This window comes from Hylobates moloch, unplaced genomic scaffold, assembly GCF_009828535.3.
Source record: "Hylobates moloch isolate HMO894 unplaced genomic scaffold, HMol_V3 SCAFFOLD_14, whole genome shotgun sequence".
Taxonomy (NCBI): domain Eukaryota; kingdom Metazoa; phylum Chordata; class Mammalia; order Primates; family Hylobatidae; genus Hylobates; species Hylobates moloch.
In genome coordinates, this window is record NW_026652289.1 from 90,878,097 (window position 1) to 90,889,579 (window position 11,483).

The 11,483-nt window shown below is 33.6% G+C and overlaps 1 non-coding gene across 1 annotated transcript; it reads left to right on the forward strand.

Moving 5' to 3' along the window:
• Window positions 1-1,006: 1,006 nt before the first annotated feature.
• On the forward strand, window positions 1,007-1,109 carry LOC116482677 (U6 spliceosomal RNA). The gene has a single exon (XR_004251954.1). It is a non-coding gene; the product is annotated as a U6 spliceosomal RNA (small nuclear RNA).
• Window positions 1,110-11,483: the final 10,374 nt, after the last annotated feature.

Genomic DNA, 11,483 nt, shown 5'->3' on the forward strand with positions numbered 1-11,483 from the left:
GGTGTGTGTGTGTGTGTGTGTGTGTGTGTGTGTGTGTGTGTGTGTGTGTGTGTGTGTGTGTGTGTGTGTGTGTGTGTGTGTGTGTGTGTGTGTTTCATTTCAGGCCAATTCAAAACTATCAGAGATAGTCATGAGGTAGTTTACATCATGATATAACCTCATGGGTTCTGCAACCATGGTTTTTGTTCAATAATCACTAGTTGAGTATTTACTGTGTGCCAGGCACTGAAATAGGCATTATGAAGGATACAAAATATTACAGAGGCAAAAAAAGGAAGTCCACAACTGACTGTTACCAATTTAGTCTTAAAGGGAGTGGCAATTTGCCACTTGGTCGACTGTAGCAATGGGGGTAAAAGTAGAGGTTCAGGGTCATGTACAAAGGCTGCTGATTGTCCCTGAGTAACTCATCTTCTTCTTGGGGAGGTCTGTGATGAGTAAATAATCACAGATTGCTTTGTGGAATGAATGAATGATTGGAGGAGATCACCTTTCAGTGGCCTCAATAAGCAGCTATAGTTCTCATATGCTTTCAGTGACTTTTCTCTGTTATCTGACCCTCCAGATAGAATATTCAATTACAGAGTTATACAGCATGCAGTCAGCACACCTTTGTCCTTTGTACCATTTTTATGAATCTACCTGTTCTCACAGTGAGAGCTGCGTCTTTAAATTGTGAGTTTGTTCATGTGTCATCCTGCTCAGTGCTTCATGGTACAATAACAGAAAGACTTTAAAGCAGTTAGAAGCAGCTAAGAGGGCATGGAAGAAGTAAATTTCCTTAGTTCCAGTATCAATTTCTGGCTGTCTACAGTCTGATTTAAAAACAGAAAATAAAGACTTTACAAAATTATAGCAAAACTGAAGATAGTTTTGAAATGTGCAAACAAACCTTATGATGAGGAAGTTATTGTTCTGACACAGATTGGTGTGGGATAGAGGAAGAATCATAGGCAGATGATGAAGACCTAATACAACAAAGAAAGAGAGAGTCAAATTAAAACCAGTGCTTGCTCTGCAGCACATATACTAAAGAGGAAATGACACAGAGATTAGCATGGCCAGTCCACAAAGATAACAAGCAAATTTCTGAAGTGTTCCATACTTTTCTGCCATCACAAAAAATATGAAATTATAGAACTCCTTGGTAGAGCACATACACAAATGAGAAAGAGAAAGGAATAAAATATTATCGCAACAGAAACCCAAAAACCTACAAAAGTAAACAATAAAAGAGGAAGAAAGAAACAATGGATATAAAAAAGAACCAGAAAACAACAAAATGACAGGAATGATTCCTCACCTATCAATAAAAATCTTGAATGGAAATGGCTGAAATTACCTAATTAAAAGGTGTAGACTAGGTGATTGAATAAAAAATAAACAAGACTCAACATTTGCTGCCTACAAGAAACCTACTTCACCTGTAAAGACACAATAGACCAAAAGGAAAGGAATGGAATAAGATATTTTACACAAATGGAAGCAAAAAGTGAGCAGGAGTAGTAATTCTTATATCAGATAAAATAGATTTTAAGTCAAAAGCTGTAGAAAGAACAGGGAAGGCTATCATATGAGGAGATCAATTCAGCAAAAGGGACATAACAATTGTAAATACACATGCACTCAATGCTGGGGCACCTAGACATATAAAGCAAATATTATTATAGCCAAGGGGAAAGATAGTCCAAAATACAATAATAGTTGGGGATTTTAACACACCACTTTCAGCACTGAACAAATTATCTAGACAGAAAATCAACAAAGAAACATTGAAGTTACACTGCACTATAGAACATATGGACCTAACAGATATTTACAGAACAGTTCATCCAATAGCTGCAGAATACACATTCTATTCATCAGCACATAGAACATTCTCTAGGATAGACCATATGTTGGGCCACAACACAAGTCTTAACAAATTGTAAAACACTGAATTTATATCTAGTATATTTTCAGACCACAATGGAATAAAACTAGACCAATAATAAGAGGAACTTTGGAGATTGTACAAATCCATGGAAATTAAACAACACACTTCTGAACAACTAATGGGCCAATGAAGAAATTAAGAATGGAATAAAATTTTTGAATCAAATAAAAATGGAAACACAACATACTAAAACCTATGGCATAGAACAAAAGTGGTACTAAAAGAAAAGTTTATAGCAACAAATGCCTACATCAAGAAAAAGTATCAAATAAATAACCTAACAATGTGCCTCAAGGAACCAGAAAAGCAAAAACAAATCATCTTCAAAATTAGTAGAAGAAAAAAAATAAAGATCAGAGCAGAACTAAGAGAGACTTAAAAAGTACAAAAGCGCAATAAAAAAAGTTCTTTTTTTTAAAAAAAGGCAAAGTCACCAAACCATTAGCTAAACTAAGAAAAACAGAGAAGACTCAAATAAGTAAAATAAGAAACAAACAAAAACGATGACAACTGAGACTTTAAAAAAAGGATCATTACAGTTTATTATAAACAACTATACACCAACAAATAAGAAAATTTAAAGGAAATGAATACATCCCTCAACACATGCCACCTGCCAAGATTGAACCAAGAAGAAATGGAAACTCTGAACAGACCAATAACAAGTAATGAGATTGATCAGCAATAATGACTCCCAAGAAAAAAGAGCCCAGAACCAGATGGCTTTACTGTTGAGATCTACCAAACTTTTATAGGAGAATTAACACCAATCCTTTTCAAACTATTCCAAAAAATCAAAGAGGAGAGAATTTTTCCTAGCTCATTCTATGAGGCCAGCATTACCCTGATATCAAAACCAGACAAAGACATAGCAAAGAAAATGAAAACAACAGATATTCCTGATAAACAATAGATGCAAAAATCCTCAACAAAATAACAGCAAATCAAATCCAAAAATACGCTAAAAAGATAACACACCAATATCAACCGGGATTTTTGCCAAAGATGCAAGGATAGCTCAACATACACAAATCAATAAACCTGATACATTACATCAATGTAATAAAAGACAAAAACCATGATTCTTTTGATACAGAGGAAGAATTTCACTGATTTCAACATCCCTTCATGATAAAAACTCTCAACAAATTAAGCATAAAAAATACCACAACACATTAGAGGCCATGTATGACAAATTCACAGCTGACATCACACTGAACAGAGAAGCTGAAATTCTTTTTTCCAAGAACTGGAACAAGAATGCCTATTTTACCACTTTTATTCAGCTTACTACTGGGAGTTCTAGCTAAAGCATTTAATCAAGAGGAAAAAGTAAATGTCATCCAAATTGGAAAAGAGGAAGTCAAATTGTCTTTGTTTGCAGATGACATGATCTTATATATAGAAAAACTTAAATACTTCATCCAAAAAACTCTTAGAACTGATAAATTACTTAAAGTTGTAGGACACAAAAACAACACACAAAAGTGAATAGCATTTGTATATATCAATAATGAAGTAGTTGAAAAAGAAATCAAAAAGCAATCTCATTTATAATAGTTTAAAAAAATATCTAGGAATAAATTTAACCAAGGAGGTGAAAGTCTCTACAATAATAACTACAAAACATGAATGATAGAAATCAAAGGAGACACAGATAAATAGAAATACATTTCATGCTCATGAATTGGAAGAATTAGTATGGAAAAAATTAGGAAAAATGAGCAGGCTACCCAAAGCAATCTGCAGACTCAATGTTATCTCTATCAAAATGCTATTGACATTTTACGCAGGAATTTAAATAAATTCTAAAATTTGTATGGAACCACAAAAGACTCTAAATAGCCATAACAATACTGAGCAAGAAGAACAATGTTGAAGGTTTCACATTACCTGATTTCAAAATACACTACAAAGTTATAATAATCAAAATAGCAAGGTATTAATATAAAAACAGAAACATGGACCAAAGGAACAGAATAGGAAAATGAGAAATAAATCCACATATTTACAAAGGTGCCACTGACATACATTGAAAAAGGACATCCTCTTCAATAAAACGTGCTGGAAAAAGTGGATATCCATATGCAGAAGAATGAACAGATTTTTATCAGTATACACAAAAATCAACTCAAATTGTATTAAAGACTTAAATATATTACCTGAAACTATAAAACTACTAGAAGAAAATACAGCGGAAACACCTCAGGACATTGGTCTAGGCAAAGATTTTATGGCTAAGACTAAAAGCACTGGGAACAAAAACAAAAACAGACAAATTGGGTTTTATTAGACAGAAAAGCTTCTGCACAGCAAAGGAAACAATCAAGAGTGAAGAGAAAACCTGAAGGAGAGAATATATGTGCAAACTATTCATTTAACTAGGGACTAATATCTGGAATATAAAAGGAGCTTAAGCAATTCAACAGAAAAAAAATTTAATGTGGACATAGGATCTGAACAGACATTTCTTAATATAAGACATTTGACCAACAAATAAATATATGAAAAAATAACAAACCTCACTAATCATCAAGAAAATTCAAATCAAAACCACAATGTCATCTTATCCCAGTTGTAATGTCTATTATGAAAAAGACAGTAAATGCCAATTAGGAGGCAGAGGAAAGAGAACTCATACACTGTTGGTGGGAAGGGAAACTGGTATAGCATTATGGGAAAAAGTATGGAGGTTTCTCAAAAAATGAAGAATAGAACTACCTATGATTCAGCAATCCCACTACTGGATATTTATCCAAAGGAAAGGAAATCAGTATATCAAAGGGCTTTGTGCACCTTCAAGTTTATTGCAGCACTATTCACAATGGTTAAGATATGGAATCACCCTAAATATCAATAGACAAATGAATAAAGAAAATATGGTATACATATCCAATTGAATATTAATAAAAAAGAATGAAATCCTGTAATTTGTGGAAACACAGATTAGCCGGGAGGACATTATGTTAAATTGAGTAAGCAAGGTGCAGAAAGAAATACTGCATGTTTTCACTCATATGTGAGAGCCAGAAAAATTTAGATCATAGAAGTAGAACGTAGAATTGTGGTTATTAAAGCCTAGAAAGAGTAGTGGGGAGGGGAGGATAGGGAGAGATTGGTTAACAAATGTAAAATTACAGCTAGCTGGGAGGTATGAATTCTGGTGTTCTGCAGCATGGTAGGGTGAATACATTTAACTGTATAGTCTAAAAAAGCTAGAAGAGAAGATTTTCAATGTTCCCAACACAAAGATATGTTAAATATTTGAAGTAATGAATATATTAATTACTCAAATATTACTCAACTTTCTACTCCATAAATACGTGCAATTATTTATGTGCCAATTAAAATAAAGGAAGAAAAATAGGGCAGGTACCACCATGGCTATAGTATTTGCAGAGGACAGATTGGAGAGCAACTCCAAAACCGAATGTATTTATAACTTTGTAGTTTTATAACTTAAATGTTAATAATACAATACAATTGGGTAATTAGAATGGAGTTGATTCTGGGTGTTAGCCATTATTAATAATAATTTCATTGTCTTTAAACAGCTCTTAAGAAATTCCTTTCATTACCATCAAAGAGAAGCATGTGAAATTGGTGAACCTAGTCAACACTTTCTGAAATTATTCCAGGGCTAATAGCAGGTAGAAAAGAAAAATAAATAAAAAACCTGTTAGATAATGATACATATAATTATTAGCAGGACTTATTAATTATTGGCATGCTATACATTACCTAAGCTAATTTTCTTAAAAAATGAAAAACAACTATTTTTTCAACTATTTTTCATTTTTCCTTTTTTTAAAAACACTTTCTTGAGAGAAACTCATAAAAGCTTAAATGCTATTGCTATTCTTAGAAGGACTTTAGAAATCATTATCTTATACTATTTTCATGAATAGCAGGAGCACTAGATAATTTAAGAGTCTTTCCTTATATTTTTAATATTCAATTCATGAAAGATTTATGTGTTTCATATAATCATTGATACTCTGAGTGCCAAGACATTCCTAAGGGTGGCCGGCCTTGAAAACAGGTCTGCTTTACCTTGTGACTCTAATTTAGCATGTGCCTTTCAAATTAATGTGTTTAATTCATGTTTTTTCTTTTTTTTTTCATATTATCAACTGTAATTTCAAAGAATATCAAAAGAGCACTGAGAAATATTTTTTATACTTTAAATTCCTCAGATGGTTTAAGATATACATATATCTTATATATTTTATATATAATGTATTTATAATTATATATAATTATATATTATTTTATATATAAATATATAATTATATATAACTTACATATACATAATTATATATAATTTATATATAATTTATAATAATTTATATATAATTATGTATATATAAATTATGTACATTTATATATTAAATTCCTGAGTAGGTCTTTTGAAAATTAACCAATTCCATTTAATATATACATTTAACAACCAAAAACTAGACCAATAAATCTGTATCTAGAGGATGTCATATTGCCTGAATATGTCTTTTAAAAATTATGGCAAGTATTGTGTTTGATTATTTGGATTTTTTTTCCACTCACAGGACTAGTAATTTTTGGCAGGGAGAGATGAGTCATGAAATTTAATGGCAGCTCATAATGAATTTATCAAAAATATCAAGGTTTTCTGAGAAAAAGGCCATAAAAATTCAATCTAAATGTTCAAATTTAAAGAAAAAAATGACACTTTCAATTACATCTTCAATTTAAGAAGTCTAGTTAATGTGCTACTTGGAGTATATGAGGAATCTTTAGAATTCTGATATTCATTCATCCCTCAAATCTTAAATGATCAAGTGCCTATTGTGAACAAAACATCATAAATATGTACCTGTTCTTTAACCCTTGGGGTAACAACATACAAAATGAATTAAGTCAGGAATTGTACGTTTTTAATATAGAATTTTATTATTCACCCCTACTGAACATGAAAAATATTTACCCTGTAGAGTATTACAAGTAAATACTTCATTGGTTGTAGAAGTCTAAATTCTGGTGGGCTATGCAGAAAATAAACAAATGTATATCTTTACTTCATTATATGTTATATAAAAATGTGGATAAGTGTATCTTGATAGAGATCAGAGACTGATGGTATTCAACATAGCTTCCTGTGTGCTTTAAATCGCAACATAAGGGAAATAACTATTGCACACAATTCTTTCAGAGAAAAGATAAGGCAACTTGTTCCCATAATATAGCACTTTTCTTGAAGCTAAATTTAAAAGACCTAAGGCAGACAAAAAGGGAGAGATGTGTAGGGAATATAAATGAGGTGATACCTGGTTTTATACAACAATATTTAAGAGAAAGGGTGCAGTGCTATGTCCACAGATTTAAGCTAAGGACATTCTATGCACATTTCTTCCTGTCTTGTTTTCCGAGAAAAAGAATTACATGCCAGAAAGCTGACAATAATAGAAGTATTTGGGAATTTGGTGCTTTTATCTTAAAAATAACATCTAAGAGAAATGAAAAGGCTGCTTTTTTAACTGCACAAAAGCAAATTCAAAAGATTATTACTTTTTATCCTCTTGGTGATATTGCCATAGGCTTTAATTAAATGTTTCTATCCTGGCACCCACCCTTTACATTTATGACTAAGAGTGCTCGAGGAAGAATGGGAGTCCACTGAGCAGGTCACAATCTTAAAGCTCTTCTGACTCTTCTTAGTAAAGTGTTAAAAACAAAAATCTGGAGAAGGATGCACATAAAAGTGACAATATCCACTGCAAGAAATAGAGGAAATCCAAAGTCAGCAGTTGTCAGCATTAATATCACTGTACACCAGGGAATAGGATCACATTAAATATCATCTTTCCTTTCTGTTACAGCCTAATAAGTTTAGGTTAGTTCTACTATGAGATCTTAAAAACAAACAGCCCTTTACTGGAATATAAGTAGCTCGGGAAAACAGAATATATTGTCTCCCTCAAGGATAAAGAAAGCCCACAAGTAACCTGCAGTGCCTCAGCTATTTTTTTCTCATCTTAGGTCTTTGAAAATGTTAGGTCTTGAAGGGATCAATTTGCTCTCAAGTGTGTTTTCGCAACACCTAGACATTGGTTTGAAAATTGGAATGTTTAAAACTTTGAAAGAAGAGAATATCCTTCTACAATTTTCTGTTCCTTCAATTCTGGTCACAGTTCTGCTATGAATGTGTTCTTGTCCAGACTCCCCAGGGATTGATGCTTTTGAACAATGGAGATACCAAGAGAGTCAGTTAGGTTGAGATTTAGTTAAAATCCTGTGTTAGTACCTGTGTGGTTTGTGGGCGTGCTGGTGAAGAGGCACTTTTTAGCACTGCTAGCTAATCAGTATAACAAATACATAGAATGTTTATTAGGATCAGTGTTTCGCTGGTATTTGCAACCCTGTCTCACTTTAGGCATTACTTGTAGTGATCCTAATGTGACTTCAATGATTATCACAATTGTGATAACAATTATTTATGACTTTTTAAGTGCTAGGTAGTATTTTAGGAATGTTTATATATTATCTCACCTAAGATTTCTTTTTTTCTGAGACAGAGTCTCTGTCTGTTGACCAGGCTGGAGTGCAGTGGCGCCATCCTGGCTCAGTGCAACTTCTGCCTCTCAGGTTCAAGCGATTCTCCTGCCTCAGTGTTCCGAGCAGCTGTGACTACAGATGCGTGCCACCACACCCAGCTAATTATTGTATTTTTAGTAGAGACGGGGTTTCACCATATTGATCTGGTTGGTCCTGAACTCCTGACCTCATGATCTGCCCTCCCCAGCCTCCCAAAGTGCTGGGATTACAGGCGTGAACCACCGTGCCTGGCCACTCGAGATTTCTAACAGCCCATGTGCTGGATACTATGAGCATTGAAATTTCATAGATGAGGAAACTGCAACATAGCAAAGTTCAATGGCTTGCTCCAAGTCATAAAGCTATTATGCAGGTGAAGTAAATATTTGAGCACAGCCATGAGTTTAACCACTATAGAATTCTGCCTCTCTATTCCATTGGTACTGCTGTATCTATATCCCCAGTGTTGTTCTCTAATACATCTCTCTCTTTTGCTCCCTCCTTTCCTTTCTTTCCTTGTCCTTTCTCTCTTCTCCCTTCCTTCCCTCCTTTCCTCCTTCCCTTTCTTTCTTCCATATATTCCACGTGTATTAATAAAATATACAGTATATAGTATATATGTGTACGTGTATACTGTATACTTATATATGTGAATTAATATATTGATAACTGGCAAATAATTGCTCTTAGGAAGATGAAAATTCTGTATGTATATATGGAGTTAGCTGGTAAGCCTGTGCTATACCTGGAAATGGAAATAACTGTTTTGCATAAGAAAAGGGAAGGGATCTTTAACTGCCTTTAATTATTTGACATCACGAAAGAGGGGAAGATGAAAGAGGGGAAGATGAAAGAGGAGAGAGGAAGTTGGGGAAGTGAACCTGGACCAATAAGACTGTGGTCTACCCAAATTCCATGATTTGATTACTACCTTAGATTCCCTCCAAAATGTTCAATAAAGTTTTTTTAAAAAGATGAAAGCAAATTGATTTCTAGTGGAAACCGATGAAGGATCTAAGTATCCAGCGTTTTGTGGGGCAGCAAACAAAAGGAGCTGGAGCAAGGATCCAGAGAAAAACATTAAAAAACTACTCTTCAAAACATAAAACAAACAAGATTTTGAAGGTTGCTGGGAAGCTTTGCTTTTCAAACACCAATAGAATAAATAGGGTTGGGACCAACTTCAAGTACATCTCCAAGTACTGGGACCTTAACTAACATTTTCGTTTCTTTCCTTTCCTCCCTACCTTCCTTCCTGCTTTTTTTCTGTCATTTTTTCATTTTTTCCTTACTTTCTTTTTTCCCTCTTTTCTTCCTTCTCTCTGTTTTTCTCTTCTTTACCTAATTATTTATTTTTAGAAATACATAAAATACAATTAAAATTTTAAATACATATTTAAAATAAAGCAGAAGAAACTCCCGATGAAATAGAAAATAAGGTAGAGTGAGATGTATCCCCAGATACCCCACGATACACTGGTTATAAAAGTATTTTTATATAGTTAATGCTAGAATTATGCCATAAATTTTAATGTGAGCTTCCTCTTGAGAAAAGCAATAAAAGGAAATAAGTGTTTATAAGATTAATATTGAACATAAGAGAATTGTGTATCATTTTGTGAAATGCATACATTTTGCTCTTATTACTTGTCTTAACAGTGACTTGTTTGATTATAAAAAGTTGCAAAATTTTACTGTTTGCTTACGCAATATGGTAGAAACTCAATGCTTTTTTCAGATGTTTTGACATGTTGGCCAAGGTGACTAGCCTCTTACAGTTTGGAAAAAATTTCCACTCCCATATGTATGTTAGCACATCCCTGATTACAGGACCAGGAAGGGCAGATACTCTGTTGGAAAGCTCTTTAAGAATTTAAGACAGTTACATTGTTTAGCTTCCTTCTTCAGAATGTGTCACCACCATTTCATCTATTTTGAGTTTTTAGGATGCAGTGGACTGAAAGTCTAATTCTATGTTTAAATCTGTGTTTAATATATTGTTGATATTTTAAGCCATTTTCAGTTTTGTAATTCTTTACCAGAAAATAATTCTGTGGCAAACAAAGCATTGGAGAGCAAATATCAGCTTTTTTTACAGTGACTATCGAGGTCCTAATCTATAGCTAGAAATATAAAACAGATTGTTTTCTGTATTTAGAGGACAACGTAGTCACTGCGCAGTGTAAAAATGCACTAAGAAATAAAGCCCATCAATTTTTTTTTTTTTTTACAAAGAAACAAAATTTAGAATCTCACATGAGCTTTCTGTAAAGCTATTACACTTGAGTGCTAGGTAATATTGCAACCACTGCACTTTTTGATGGTTTATGGGAGTTCTCTACAATCTTAAATTCTTTCAACTTAAATTGCACTTCAAAGTTTCATTCATATCCAGTAAAAATGATATATTTTTCAACTGGGAATGAATTATTCATTAGCGCAGATAACGGTGTTAGTGTGGAACCAAGGAGCTATAACATTAGCATAAAAATTTCCCTGTCTTACATTAATTGCTAAAATTGAAAATGAACACAAAAGATAGTGAGTTGGAGATCTTTTTTGTAAAATTAAATAAAGTCTTTTATGGTAACCTTTATATCAGATTTTTAGTCATTGTTCCTGGGGGATTATAAACTATTTCATCTTGTTTATTAATGATAGTTGTGCAAAAACTATGTTTTTTGTTTTTTGTTTTTGAGACGGAGTCTCGCTGTCGCCCAGAATGGAGTGCAGTGGCGCGATCACGGCTCACTGCAGGCTCCACCCTGCGGGGTTCACGCCATTCTCCTGCCTCAGCCTCCTGAGTAGCTGGGACTACAGGCGCCCGCCACGTCACCCGGCTAATTTTTTGTATTTTTAGTAGAGATGGGGTTTCACTGTGTTAGCCAGGATGGTCTCGATCTCCTGACCTGGTGATCCGCCCGCCTGGCCTCCCAAAGTGCTGGGATTACAGGCGTGAGCCACCGCACCCAGCCAA